Source organism: Phascolarctos cinereus, unplaced genomic scaffold (assembly GCF_003287225.1).
Source record: "Phascolarctos cinereus isolate Bilbo 61053 unplaced genomic scaffold, phaCin_HiC Scaffold_726;HRSCAF=1367, whole genome shotgun sequence".
NCBI lineage: Eukaryota > Metazoa > Chordata > Mammalia > Diprotodontia > Phascolarctidae > Phascolarctos > Phascolarctos cinereus.
This window is the reverse complement of record NW_027556098.1, coordinates 155234783-155250131: the sequence shown is the minus strand read 5'-3', so window position 1 is coordinate 155250131 and position 15349 is coordinate 155234783. Positions and strand designations below refer to the sequence as shown.

General features: G+C 39.1%; 1 protein-coding gene and 1 pseudogene across 1 annotated transcript in view; both read left to right on the top strand.

Annotated features, from left to right (window-relative positions):
• TMEM163 (transmembrane protein 163) overlaps positions 1-15349 on the top strand; it is a 399751-nt gene that overhangs the window by 40156 nt on the left and 344246 nt on the right. The window lies entirely within an intron of this gene.
• On the top strand, positions 162-1928 carry LOC110223784 (dolichyl-diphosphooligosaccharide--protein glycosyltransferase subunit TUSC3 pseudogene; annotated as a pseudogene).

The following is a 15349-nucleotide window of genomic DNA, read 5'->3' as shown; positions in this document are numbered from 1 at the left end:
TGCAGAGTGATTTACAATTATTATAGCATTTGATCCTTATGACAGCCCTGGGAGGTAGGTGCTATTATTTACCCCCATTTTAAGAATGATGAAGCAGAGGCTGGTGTAGATTAAGTGACTTGCCCAGGTTCACCCAGCCAGGAGGTGTCTGAGGCGGGATTATGAACTCAACCAATCAGGCCTGGCACCCAGTTATCACTGCCACTACTGCAGTACAGCAGTGCTCACTGCCAGCATCAGCCCCCTGACCCCATCATCACATTAGCTCTGCTGCCTTCACCTAAGAACTAAATAACAGTTCTGGGCTTTGTGAAGGCTATATTTTAGTAAATAAATTTAATTTTCGAGATGAGAGGAGCTGTCCGCCACTCTTACCTACTGTACCAGCTGCCACTTAAGTCTTCCTAACTCCAAGTCTAATATATGTAACATGATCAGATATCTTAACTTAGCCAGGATAATCTATTTGAGACTCCTTCCTCCCTGATATCTCTGATTTTTGGACCTTACCAAGGCCCCATTGCTTTATTTTGCTCCTTCTTCCTGGTCTCTACTCTTTATTCTATCCAATCCAATCTAATCCAACAAGCACCTATTGTCTGGAAAGCTTTGTGTTGCATACTAGGGATGTTTCTTTCATCTCAAAAGTTAAATTTACTTACTAAAATATAATCCTCAGGAAGCCCAGAGTTGTTACTGTATTCTTAGGTGGAGGCAGCAGAGCTAATGGGATGATGGGGCAGGGTCGGTTCTAGGGGGCTAATGCTGGCATTGAGCAGTGCTGTGGGTGGTGGCAGTGGTAATTGGGTGCCAAGCCTGGTTGGTCTGAGTTGCCCATGCTTGCTGCTACTGCTGCTATTGCTGTTAGTGGCATTGCATGAGCCCCAGGGGCAGCCCAGAAGAAGGAGAATTTCTTTGCTGAAAAATTGTAACAACTAAAGGACCAGAGATTAAGGCATCCATTTGTCTGAATGAGCAGGGATAAATTCAGGAGATTTGGGAGGGCACCACTCAGAACTATTCCATAATTGTGAGGCAGCTAGTTGGTGCAGTGGATAGATGTCTGGGGCCCTGGAGTCAGGAAAACCTGAGTTCAAATCTTCTTCAGACACTTACTAGCAGTGTAACTCGGGGCAAACCACTCACCTCTGCCTACCTCAATTTCCTTAGCTGTGAAATGGGGATAATAATAACACCTATCTCCCACGGTCATTGTGGGGGTCGAATGAGATAATACTTGTAAAGCACTTAGCACATTGCCTGGCACGTAGTAGGCACTATAGAAATGTTAGCTATGATGCTGATCATGTTAATTCAATATTTTACAGCCTCAGAGGCAACATTCTGTATGTAAGCAAGCTAACAATGAATAAAACATGCTGGCAAACCCCCAGAGGAGCTCCTCTAACTTCTCCAACACTTTGTGTTTCAGTATAGAGGATGATGATGACGGGGAGGTGTTTTTCAGCAGCTCAACAGGAATTCTGCTCCCAAGTTAATTAATTTCTTCCAGAAGGAAAGCTCAAGAAAGACAATACTTCACATCTGCAAAGACCTAGGTTTCCAACAGAAAAACTAGCAATGTGTGTTGGTGACAGGGGAGACATGCACATTCAAGTTTTAGTCTCCTAACTCCCTTGGTATCATTGCCTTAGCGCTGTTGGTCTCACTTGTTGGAAGCTTATTGTACTTGAGAAGGAACAACTTGGAATTTACCATAAGGCTGTCTGGGCTGTAACTTCTGCTTGTGTAGTCTTTGTTAGGACATCTGCAAAAATTATATCCAGGGATCTCCATATACACAGAAGAATTCTCAGAATGGACAAATGATTTATATACATAGGAGTCAACAGGATCAATCTTCCCTGGTTTCCTTCAAGTCCCAACTAACGCCTTACTTTCTGCAAGAAGCCTTTCTCTGTCCTTAATCTAAGTGCCTTTGCTTTCAGGTTATTTTAAATTTATCTTGTATATTTCTTGTTTGAACATAGTCACTTGCATGTTATCTCCTCCATTAGACTATGTCACAGGGGTGGGGAACCTGTGGCCTTCTAGGTCCTCAAATGTGGCCCTTTGACTGAATCCAAACTTCCCAGAACAAATCTCCTCAATAAAAGGATTTGTTCTATAAAACTTGGACTCAGTCAAAAGGCCTAACCCAAGGGCCTAGAAGGCCACAAGTTCCCCACCTTGGATGAGCTCCTTGAAAACAAGGGCTGGTTTTTTACCTTTCTTTGTATGCCCAACATTTAGGACAGGGTAGGTACTTAATAAATGCTTGTTGATTTGATTTGACTGGCACCTAAAGAACAATGTCACCACGAACTCAGGGTAGCTGTAAGAAGGTTACATCTTATCATCAGTGGAGAACTGTGTTTAGGGGGCAGAATGGAAGCAAGGAGATGTCTAATCAGAAAAGGAAGTGGGTAGATCTAATAGTGAGAGGAGGAACAGTGGGTGGACAGACAGCCCATTGCTTACATTGGTAATTGTGGAATATTGAGAGAGCTGGAGGACGCCACCACTCCTGCATGTTGAGTGGGCTCCCTGTGGATGATTCATGGTAGCACGTGGACAATGTCAAACTAGATGAAAAGGAATGGGCAAGTTGCCATTTGTATTGTTGGAGGGAGTAAACACATTGATGATAATTGCTAGCATTTATATGGTGCTTTAAAGGCTTACAGAATGTTTTATATACACCATCTCATTTGATCCTCACAACAAACCTATGATAGGTGCTGTTATTATTCCCATCTTACAGATAAGGAAACAGAGAGGTTCAGTGATTTGTCCAGGGTACCAAAGCTAGTAGGGGTCTGAGATAAGATTTTAATTCAGGTCTAATTCCAAATCTAGCACCACCCAAACTAGTTCCCTCAACATAGATTCATGGAAGTAAGATATTGATATCTTTACTTTCCCTCATTTACTCATTCAGATTGATCCTTCATTGGCAATTCAATTACATTCATCATTTAACATATCATGTGATAGATCCAGGGTGATATAAAAAGTTTAGATAAGACTTTGGTTATTGTCAGGAACCCTGTTGTCTCGGAGAATATGGTGCATATAAAAATAACTGCAACATGAAACATGATAAGCATGATAAAACATAATTAAGTATAAGCAAAATTCTAAGTGAGGCTCAAAGAAGGAGAGATCATTAAAGGATTGGATAGGAGCTCAGTGGTAGAAAGAGGATTGTGGAGAAGTCACTTCAGGCACGGGGATAACTTTGATCAAAGGCTTTTTCTATCTTCCCAGTCCCTCCACCCACCTTCTTAGGTTGGGCTCTCCTTTTTGGAAGTCCTATACATATCTTAAACTCAGTATGTCTAAAACAGAATTTGTTATTTTCCCCACAAAGCCTTCTCTTCTTCCTCACTTTCTTATTACTGTCAAGGGCATTACCATCTTCCCAGTCATCCAGGCTTGCCACCTAAGTGCCATCTAGTCTTTCTTACCCCCAAAATCCAATCTGTTGCTGAATCTTATAGAGTTTACCTTCACAATATCTTGGTGAGGCTTCTTATCACCTCATGCCTGGACCATTGCATTAGCCTTTTCATTGGTTTCTGTCTCAAATTTTTTCCCACTGCAATCCATTCTCCATTCATTATCCAATTTCCCAAAGTCTGACAATGTCAGCAAACTTCAGTGACTCCCTATTACTTCTAGGATCAAATATAAAATTCTCCGTTTGGCTTTTAAGTGCCTTCATAACTTGGCCTTTTCCTACCTTTACAATCTTCTTACATCTTATTCCCCTCGACACACCACTAGTCTTTTAGCTTTTTCACTGGTTGTGCCCCATGCCTAGAATTCTCTTCCTTCTAAATTTCATCTCCAGGTCTCTCTGGGCTCCTTCAAGTTCCAGATAAAATCCCACCTTCCACTTCTATAAGAAGCTTTTTACAATGCTCATTAATATGCCTTCTTTTTTTTTTAAAATAAGGTGCATTTTATCCTTATATATTTAGTCTGTACATGATTGTTTGCGTGTTATTTTTTCCCTTTAGACTGGGAGCTCCTTAAGAATAGGGGCTTTTTTTTTTAACCGCCTTTCATTGTATCCCCAGCACTTAGCACCATGCCTGGCACATAGTAGGTGTTTAATAATGCTTGCTGATTTGACTTGTGAATCTGGGTGGTTAGAAAGGTCTTTCAACAGGAAAATGGAGATCTGGAGTATTCTCATTAGCAAAGCAAAATGCTGACCATATCCAGTCTCTGAATTTGCACATGAGGCTCTGCATCCCTTGGTTTCTCTTAAATTAAGAAAAACTGCCACTTTCTAGAGAGCAGGAGCCATATTTATCAACAATGTTGTATGGAAGCCTCATGAGTCTTCAGAAAAGCAGTGAAGGTTTTTCTCTTTTGTTTCTGCTAAATGGAGTGAATCTGAAAGAGGGCATGTTGACATGCCAAAAATGAGGAATATTTTTAAACATTTATTATTTTTTTTACTTCAAGGATTGATCATACTCCAAGAGCCATTAACAGAAACATGAGAGATTTTCCGAAAGCAAAATTTGGCCTGAACCTCCTAGGGGTCCTATTTATAGAGAGGGTAATAATTAATAATTATTATAATAGTAGTAGTAGCAGCAGCAGCAGCACATCAAACATTTATATAGTGCTTTAAGGTCTGCAAAGTGCTTTACAAATTTTATCTAATTTCATCCTCACAACAACTTTGGGAAGTAGGTATACCCCTATTTTCCAGATGAAGAAACTGAGGCAAATGGGTGAAGTGACTTATCAAAATCACAGAGTAACTCTAGTAAGTGAATAGAGATCATAGGGATGTTACAAAAAGGACTACTCCCTAGACAAAATAGACGTATAGCTCCAGAAAAGCAAAGGCTTTAATGGAAAATAATATGACAATTACTAAATCACACCCTTTCCAAGCTACTGTTCTTGACATCCATTATTATTCTCCCCTCCTCCTTCAGAACAGGACAACCTGCCAGACTCTAGTTACTTTCATCCCTATAATAACAAGGCACATCTCATTTAGGGCTGTGAGGTTTGCTAAGAGCTTTACGTACAATTTAATTTGAGTCTCACAATAGTCTGGTGAGGTAGGTACTATTACCCTCATTTTACTGATAAGAAAATGGAAGGTCTGGGAATTTGTGATCTGCATTGGTCACACAGTAAGCAAGTGCAGGAAAGATTTCAACCCAGTTCTTCATGTCCAGCCTTCTCTACACTATGCTACACGTAAGAGGTAAGACACCTTAGAAAGAGCAGCAAATCTGGACCCAGAGAAACAGTGTTCAAATCCCAGCTTTTCCTCTCTCTTTCTACCTGTGTGATCTTAGGCAAATCACTGAATTTCCCTGGACCTCATTTTCCTCATTTGTAAACTGAGAAGGTTGGATCTTTAATGTCCCTTTCAGATCTAAACATGTGATCTTAGTAACTGAGGGCATGATTTTGAGAGGCTTGACCAGGGCCAGTGCTTGGCAAAATTGTAAAGGTTGTTTTTGGTACCTTCCTACCTCAGAACCCCTTTCACTCCTGCCAGGTCAAGACTTCAATGACTATGGGGTAATTCCTTTAAACATGTTAATAATATTTAAGGGGCGACTAGGTGTGCAGTGGATAGAGCATTGGACTTGGAATCAGGAAGAGCTGAGTTCAGATCTGGCTGTAGACACTAGCTGTGTGACCCTAGGCAAGTCACTTGACTCTGACTGCCTCAGTTTCCTCATTTGTAAAATGAGTTGGAGAAGGAAATGGCAAACCACTCTAGTATCTTCGCCAACAAAACCCAAAAGGAGTCATAAGAGTTGGACTTGACTGAAAATGACTAAACAATAACAATAAACATTTAAGGTATAACTTCCCAAATAACATTTGCCACTCTCCTTCCTCTCAAAGGTGAATAAAAGTTGGAGACTCTGGGGCTTCCTGGGCTGGAGTGGAGGAGAACGAGGGGAAATGATTGGCATTACTATTACTGGTTATCCCTCTAGCTGAAGTCTAGAGCAGGACACTTTAACCCCCCACTAAAGCCTGGGAGTGGAGACCTTTCCATGATTACACATCCCCAACCTACCTTCACGTACAATGAATAAAAGGACACTTGGTTTTTCACATTTGAACAGTTGTTCACCTTTAGTGTAAATAAGCAAGGATCTTCCAATTTTATTCTGCAACATAGCATTTTGTGTTCTATGGAATCAATTAGTCAATCAATAAATCCTTGTTAAGAGCCTCCTTTGTGCCAGGCACTGTGCTAAGTTTTCAAACTTCCTTTTCTCATGGTGCTGAAAAGTAGAAGGTATAAAATGTGCAGGATTTGAAGTTAGATAAGTTCAAATCCCAGCTCTGCTCTCTACTTCCTGTGTGACCTTGAGGGAGACACTTAAACTAAACTATGGGTCTCAGTTTTCTTATCTATAAAATTGATAACTGTGTGACCAATGACAGGTCACAAATTCGAAGAACTTCAGTTTTCTTATCTGTAACTAGATGCCCTGTAAGGTCCCTTCCCACTCTAAATCTCTACTGTTGAGTCATTTTTATACACGTTTATTTTCTCACTAGTGTAATTTAGAGATTCTTTACATAATTATAACCACTTTATTAAGTTTTCCAAAGACTTTCACATACATTTTCTCCTTTGATCCTTATAAAACCCTTTTGAGATAAGGAAACAGGTTTGCCCAATTCAATCCATTCTAATGCAATCCAAGAAGCATTTACTGAGTTCCTACTATGTAAAACCTGTTTGGGATAGTGATAGGGATGAGACCTGTGATTTCATTGGTACAACTCTCTCCCCAGCCCCAACTCCTTATGCTAATGGGTACCTTTTCTTCAATTTATTATCTTACAGAGTTATCTAGAACATAGGTGTCAAACTCCAGGTGGCCAGCAAAACTCCTGAATACAGTGGAATAAATTAAAAATTAAAAAATTGGGAAATTATAAACAAAATAAACAAGAAAAACAACAAAATAAATAAAAAATATAGTGTAACACAGATAATGTTAATTCATGGTCTCCTAAGTCAATGTACAGCTAACAAGGATTCATGTCTATTTGAATTTGACACCACTGAAAGAGCCCCTAGAAGTTAAGTGATTTATTCATGGCTCCATGGTCAGTATGTATCTGAGGTATGACTCTATCCAAATCTTTGAGTCATAACTCTGGTGGCTTTAAGGCTGGCTCCTTCTCTAACCACCACACCACACTGCCTCGATGGTGCTTGAGGAACACAAAGACACAACAAAGAATAGCCCTAGCACCTAACCATTATTTAAAGAGATATGAGTGGCCATTGAGGAAGAGGGAGAGAGAACTATCAGTTAAGGTAGGGATTCTTACCTACTTTTGTGTCATGGATTCCTTGGGTAGTCTGGTGAAGTCTATGGACCTCTTCTCAGAAGGATGTTTTAAAATGCATAAAATATAATACATGTGATTACAAAGGAAACTACATTCAAATGTAGTTATCAAAATATTCTTTAAAAAGGTCATGGAATTCAGGCTAGAATTACTGATAAGGGAATTAGAATTGGGAAGGTTCAACACGCTTTAGCTGAATCTTGAAGAAATCAAGGTATTCTAAGACATAGAGGTGAGGAGGAACACTTTCCAGGACATACTATAGCTGACACTTAGGTGCTGTATGATTTTGGGTCTTAACTTTCACAGACCTCAGTTTCCTTATCTGCAAAATGAAGGAGATTGGAGCTGATGGCCTCTGGGGCCCTTCTTAGCTTGAAATCTCTGATGCTAGGATATGGAAAACTGCCTGTGGTGAGCTCAGCATCGAGGCCTGAGTTGGAGAATAGGCAGTAGGCCAGTTTGGTCAGAGTGAGGGTAGTGAACGTAAAGGGGAGAAATGTGCAGTAATCCTAGAAAGGCTGCCCTAGGTCAGATTGCGAGGTACTTGAAGAGTGCCCAAGGTCACACAGCTGGTAACTGGCTTAGCTAAGAGACTCACACCCAGGTCCTCTGACTCTAGTTCAGTTATCTGTGTTATATTTTCTCTTTGAAATAATCTCTAAGGTCCATTCCACCTTTAGAATCCATGAAAATACATTTTCTTTTGTTCAAATCCAAAGAAAATGATGTTTTTTCCATCACCTTTTGCTCCTTAGTAAGCAATGGGAATACCCAAGATTGTCATTCCTCAAGTGTCTAAGCAGTTTTCCTCCTAAGCCAGGAAGTCCACCTCCTTGCTCATGAAGGCCATCTGAATTACCCCAGGCCTGTGTGGGCTTTACTGTTCCTAAGAAAATACCTCTTCTGTCATGGCAGCATCTCATGCTCACGTCTGAATGGAGACTTTCATTCACATGCCCTCCAGATCTGGGGAGCCTTTTGAATATAAGCTTTGTGAGAGCCTTGGTTGTTTGTCTTCCACGTTATGGACTGTACCTAGCACAGGGTGAGCCCTGAATTGAGGGTAAATAAATTTTGGTGGCAGCAATTAGTAATAATAAATAATGATATTCATTAGGAAGCACTTCTGCCTATTCATACATCTGCCTTCGTGTGTACACTATTCATTCTCATTATACTTATTTCGAGTCAAAAACTCTCCTTGTTTTCTAGATGGAGACCATTGCGCAGAGAACTTTCTCTCTGTCCAATTTTCCAATCTGGGAGCCAGAGTAGAGCTACAGTAAGTATAGTCATGTAGTAGAATTAGGGTGTATGATATAGTGGAAAGAGAACTGAATTGGTATTGGAAGACTTAGGTTCAAATTCTTGTCCTGCCACTTTTTTTTTAAAATCTGTATGATGTTGGGCAAATCATTTTACCCTCTCTTGGCCTCAGTTTCCTCATCTGTAAAATGAGGGGGTTGGACTAGATGGCACTCAAGGTCCCTTCTGAAACTTAAAACTATTATTCTATGACCCTATGATCTAATAATAATAACTAGTATTTATAGAGTGCTTTCAGATTTCCAAAGTGCTTTACAAATGTTATCTTACTTTATCCTCACAACAAGCCTGAGAAATAGATGCTATTCTTATCCTCTTTTTACTGATGAGGTAACTCAGGCAGAGAGAAGTTAAGTAACTTGCCCAGGTTCATGCAACAAATAAATGTCTGAGGGGGGGATTTACAGATCTTCCATATTACAAAGCCAGCGATCCATCCACTCCACCACCAACCTGCTTCTTCTTCCTAGATTGCAGAAATAAGACCCTACACTACAACTTTGTCTCCAAGGCATATATTGGGGCTTAATATTGGGAGAGCGAGAAAAGAATTGAAATGGTTTCTGTAATTTGACCACACACTCAAAAAGGCTGGATCTCTAAGTAGGTAAAGCAGGCAGTCAATATGATTTATTAGGATTGAATCATAGCTTTAGAGCTGGAAGGGACCCCAGAGGTCACCTAGTTCTACCCCTTTATTTTATAGAGAAGAAGTATAAGAACTAGGCAAGGGAAATGATTTGCTCAAGATCACACAGTTAGTACATAGCAGAGCAGAGATTCAAATTTAGGTACTCTGAATCCAAATCCAGAGAGCTAAAGGATTGTTTGCCTCCAAATATTTCCCCTATTGGCTTGTCACCTGCTGGAAATTCCTGTCACTAAAGCCAACACCCTTTGTAATAAGACACTAGAAGTTAATAAATCATCAAAACATACATTTGAACCTAGAAGGTACCTTAGAAACCATTTAGCCAAGCCTCTGCATTTTACAGATGGGGAAACTGAGTAACTGAGGTTAGTTAATTGGCGTGTCTAAAATCATACAATTAGTGACAGAGGCAGATTTGAAACCAGGTCTTCTCATTTTGCTATCAGAGGACACATTATATCTAACTGCCCCCATGCTTTACATTCCACCCCAGCTGTATTCTCGCCACCCACTCTGCTGCTATGTCTGCAGGACAGTGGAACTTCCAGACACCATCTCCTGGGAGTATTTAACCCTACCTGGAATTCCTACTAAAGTCCTGAATGGTGACTCCTGATATGTAGTCAATCCCAACTGTGCTTCATATTCCACTCTAGCCAGCTTCCTGCTACTTTCCCTAACTGCTGTTGCACCCACTAAATCACTGGACCTTCTTACCATCTGCACTGCGGAAACTTCTTCTCCCTTCTCTGCCTCCCCATCCTCCCACTTTTCTAATTCTTGAACTGTAATAGAATCAGTACTTTCATTACTACTGTAAAGGCGGTGTCCATCAACTCTCCAGGGGTTCCACTTACCATCCCTGTGAATTCCAAAACCCACCCTTGTCCCTGACCACCAGTCTGGAATATGTTGTGCCACCTGTACTACACTGTAAACTCCTTGAGTGGTAAGAGAGCCTTGCTTTGGTATTTGTTATCTACAGTGCTTAGCATAGTATTGGGCACATAGTTATTGTTAAACAAATGTTTTTTCATTTATTCCAAAGACAATGTACTTCCTAGCTGCCTCTTGTAAGCTGGATCCTATGAATATACATACATACATATCTATATCTATATCTATATCTATATCTATATCTATATCTATATCTATATCTATATCTATATCTATATCTATATCTAATCTAATCTATCTATCTACCTATCTATCTATGTTCCTGAAGCGTATCAAGTAGGCATCTATTATAACTCTGGCACCATTAGCTGGTATTCTCCTTGGTTAAATAGCAGTATCCAAAGGAAATAGTTCACAGTAAGTTCTGATTACGGTGGAGGGAAATGGAGGAAAAGTTAATAATGGGAAATATGACTGAGAAGGGCTGGATGTCTGGGATTCTGTGAGGGAGAGTGGGGAGGTCCTAGGAAGTCAAGGATCATGTCAGTATAAGGGCACTGAGCACCTGGAAGGGGAGACAAAGTGTCTTCTTCTTTTTTTTTTTTTTTACTTTTTGGTGAGGCAACAGGTTAAGCGACTTGCCCAGGGTCCCACACCTAGTAAGTGTCAAGTGTCTGAGGCCAGAGACAAAGTTAAAAAGGGAGTACAAAGAGGTGATGAAGAGGCACCCTCTTATTTCAAATGAGATAATGAATATAAAACACTTCAAAGACAATGTAAATGGAGAGGCCAGTCAAGTTGGATGTCTTATCAAGTGAGGAAAAAATGGTGGGGATGGGGAGAGGTTGTGTGCAGCATGGTGGGGTGGGAGAGGTGGGAGTGGAAAAGCAGAAGAAATAGAAAGAGAAATGAAACCTGAAAGTGAAGAGGGTACTCTAAAGTTATTTGTATAAGATCAGAAAAGAGGGAGTAGAAGTAATGCCAATGTGAAAGCCAGCATGTCATTCCCACTGTATTGCCCAGCTCTTCAGCCATGTAGATGCATCAAATCCAATAGCCAACATCCATTTTCACTTGTGAAAATGAGGGGGTTGGTCATCTTCTAAAGATCCTTATAACTATAAAGCCTATCACCCCTTTCCCAAAGGAGCAGCAACATATGTTTTTTTCTTGCCAAATCGAGTCATTGCCATGACCACATCCAAGAGTCTATGCAATATTCTCTACTTGTAGGCCTCCACCTCTCCACCCTAAGCAAAGGCAATGGAGAAAGATAATTGCTTCATGGAAATAGGGGTCACTTCAAGGCTTTAGATTTTGTATGTGTATAGAAGGGGAGATTAAAAGTTTAAATATCAAAGGGACAGAGTTCAGTGAAAACTATCATAGAAAACTTCATAATTGGCCTGAGGAGAATAGCAAACCAACCTAGAAACTAAATAGCCAAGGGCTTCTGACGACAGCCATATGGGAAGAGGTGGGAAAATGGGTCCGCTTCATCAAAACTGCAGGGATCCCCTCCCTGAAACAGCATATAAATTAGTTGTTTAAAGGCTTCTTATCAAGATACTTGGAGCTACAAATTCATCTTAGCATAGAAATAATGTCATAAAGTTAGTCAGTCAGTCAATAAACATTTATTAAGCCCTTGCCATGTGTCAGACACAATGCTAAACTCTGGGTATGCAAATAAGAAAAAGAAAGACAGTCACTTCCCTCAAGGAGATTATAATCTAATGAGAGAACACCATACACAGAAGGATGCTGACAAGGTGGGAGGGTGCCAGAGCATACCTAGAGGGAGCATGATGCTCTCAGCTGGTGAGAAATGAAGAGATAATGTTATAAGGGATTATTAGATTCCAGCCCACAAACCCCCTTTAATTTATAAGCTATCTGATGCATGCTACTAATACTGTAGTACAATAGTGTCAAATTGAAATTCAAATAGAAATACTAAATCGTATATGAGAATCCCTGCAATCCATATATTGACTCAGAAAACCATATGTTATCTATGTTCTACTGTATTTATATTTATTTATTGTTTTTTTTTGGGGGGGGAGTTAGGCAATGGGGTTAAGTGATTTGCCCAGGGTCACACAGCTACTAAGTGTCAAGTGTCTGAGTCCAGATTTGAACTCAGGTCCTCCTGACTCCAGGGCCGGTACTCTATCCAGTATACAACCTAGCTGCCCTTATTTTTATTTAAGAAATATTTCTCAGTTACATTTTAATCTAGTTCAGGAGTGCCATGGTACACATGTTGACCAGGTTATGTGTATGACACTTCTGCTGTAATACTATCTCAATGACAATAAACCTACTACCCTTGTTAACACCATTTCATGTTATTGATAAATTTTCTTTCAACATAAAATATAACTCCTTACCTAACTCACAATTACAATCCCCACAGTGTTTATTGTGATTGAAAATAGTTTAGCAAAACACTGTTATTAAATGTTGTTTCTTGTTATTGATACATTTACTTTCTTTTTTTTAGTCTTTTTTAAAATTAATTTATTTTGATTTATCAACAATCACTTCCACATGCTTTTGAGTTGAAAATTTTTCTCCCCCTTCCTCCCCCCACCCTCCCCAAGACAGCTCACAATCTGATATAGGCTTTACATTTACATACCCATTAAACATATTTTCACATTAGTGAAGTTGTAAGTAAAAATTAAAACCAATAGGAGGAACCATCAGAAAGATGAAACAAAACTCAACAGAAGGTAAAAATAAGTGATAGGATTCGACTTCCATAGTTCTTTCTTTGGATGTGGACAGCATTTTCCATCCTGAGGCCTCTGGAGATGTCTTAGATCCTTGTAATGCTGAGAAGGGTTCAGTTTAACAATCTTAGTCATTGCATAACATGGCTGTTATTGTGTACAAAATCCTCTTGGTTCTGCTCACTTCACTCAGCATCAGACCATATAAGTCTTTCCAGGTTTTTCTGAAGTCAGCCTGTTCATCATTTCTTATAGCACAATAGTATTCCATTACATTCATATACCACAACTTGCTCAGCCATTCCCCAATTGATGGGCATCCTCTCAATTTCCAATTCTTTGCCACCACAAAAAGAGCTGCTATGAATATTTTTGTACATGTGGGTCCTTTTCCCATTTGTTTGATCTCTTTGGGATATAGCCCTAGAAGTGCTATTGCTGGATCAAAGGGTATGCACATTTTTGTAGCCCTTTGGGCATAGTTCCAAATTGTTCTCCAAAATGGTTGGATCATTTCACAACTCCACCAACAATGTATTAGTGTTCCAATTTTCCCACATCTTCTCCAACATTTATCATTTTCCTGTTTTGTCATGTTGGCCAATCTGATAGGTGTGATGTGGTACCTCAGAGTTGTTTTGATTTGCATTTCTCTAATCAATAACGATTTAGAGCATTTTTTCATATGACTATAGATGGCTTTAATTTCTTCATCTGAGAACTGTCTGTTCATATCCTTTGACCATTTATCAATTGGGGAATGGCTTGTGTTCTTATAAATTTGTCTTAATTCTCTATATATTTTAGAAATGAGGCCTTTATCAGAGAGACTGGTTGTAAAAATTCTTTCCCAATTTTCTACCTTCCTTCTAATCTTAGTTGCATTGGCTTTGTTTGTGCAAAAACTTTTCAATTTAATGTAATCAAAATTATCCATTTTGCTTTTCATAATGTTCTCTATCTCCTGTTTGGTCATGAATTCTTCTGTTCTCCATAGATCTGATAGGTAAACTATTCCTTGTTCTCCCAGTTTACTTATGGTATCAGCCTTTATATCTAAGTCATGAACCCATTTTGACTTTATTTTGGTATATGGTGTGAGATTTTGATTTATGCCTAGTTTCTGCCATACTCTTTTCCAGATTTCCCTGCAGTTTTTGTCAAAGAGTGGGTTCTTATCCCAGAAGCTGGGGTCTTTGGGTTTATCAAATAATAGATTACTATAGTCATTGACTACTGTGTCTTGCATATTTAACCTATTCCACTGATCCACCTCCCTATTTCTTAGCCAGTACCAAGCAGTTTTGATGATTGCTGCTTTATAATACAATTTAAGATCTGGAATTGCTAGGCCACCTTCCCCTGCATTGCTTTTCATTAGTTCCTTTGATATTCTGGACCTTTTGTTCTTCCAAATGAATCTTCTTATTATTTTTTTTCTAAGTCTACAAAATAACTTTTGGTAGTTTGATTGTATGGCACTGAATAAGTAAATTAGCTTAGGTAGGATTGTCATTTTTATTATATTAGCTGCCTACCCATGAGCAACTGATGTTTTTCCAATTATTTAGATCTGATTTTATTTGTGTGAAAAGTGTTTTGTAATTGTGTTCATAGAGTTCCTGGGTTTGTTTCGGGAGGTAGACTCCTAAATATTTTATAATGTCTACAGTAAGTTTAAATGGGATTTCTCTTTCTATCTCTTGCTGTTGGGCTTTGTTGGTAATATATAGAAATGCTGATGATTTATGTGGGTTTATTTTATAGCCTGCAACTTTGCTAAAGTTGTTTATTATTTCAAGTAGTTTTTTACTTGATTCTCTAGGATTCTCTAAGTATATCATCATGTCATCTGCAAAGAGTGATAGCTTTGTTTCTTCTTTGCCTATTCTAATGCCTTCAATTTCTTTTTCTTCTCTTATTGCTAAAGCTAAGGTTTCCAGTACAATATTGAATAACAGTGGTGATAATGGACATCCTTGTTTCACCCCGATCTTATTGGAAATGCTTCTAGCCTGTCCCCATTACATATAATGCTTGCTGAAGGTTTTAGATATATGCTATTTATTATTTTAAGGAAGACTCCATTTATACCTATGCTTTCTAGTGTTTTTAATAGGAATGGGTGTTGTATTTTATCAAAAGCTTTTTCTGCATCTATTGAGATGATCATGTGGTTTCTGTTGGTTTTGTGTTGATATGCTCAATGATGCTGATAGTTTTCCTAATATTGAACCAACCCTGCATTCCTGGTATAAATCCTACCTGGTCATAGTGTATTATTCTTGTGATAAGTTGCTGCAATCTACTTGCTAGTATTTTGTTTAAAATTTTTGCATCTATATTCATTAGAGAAATT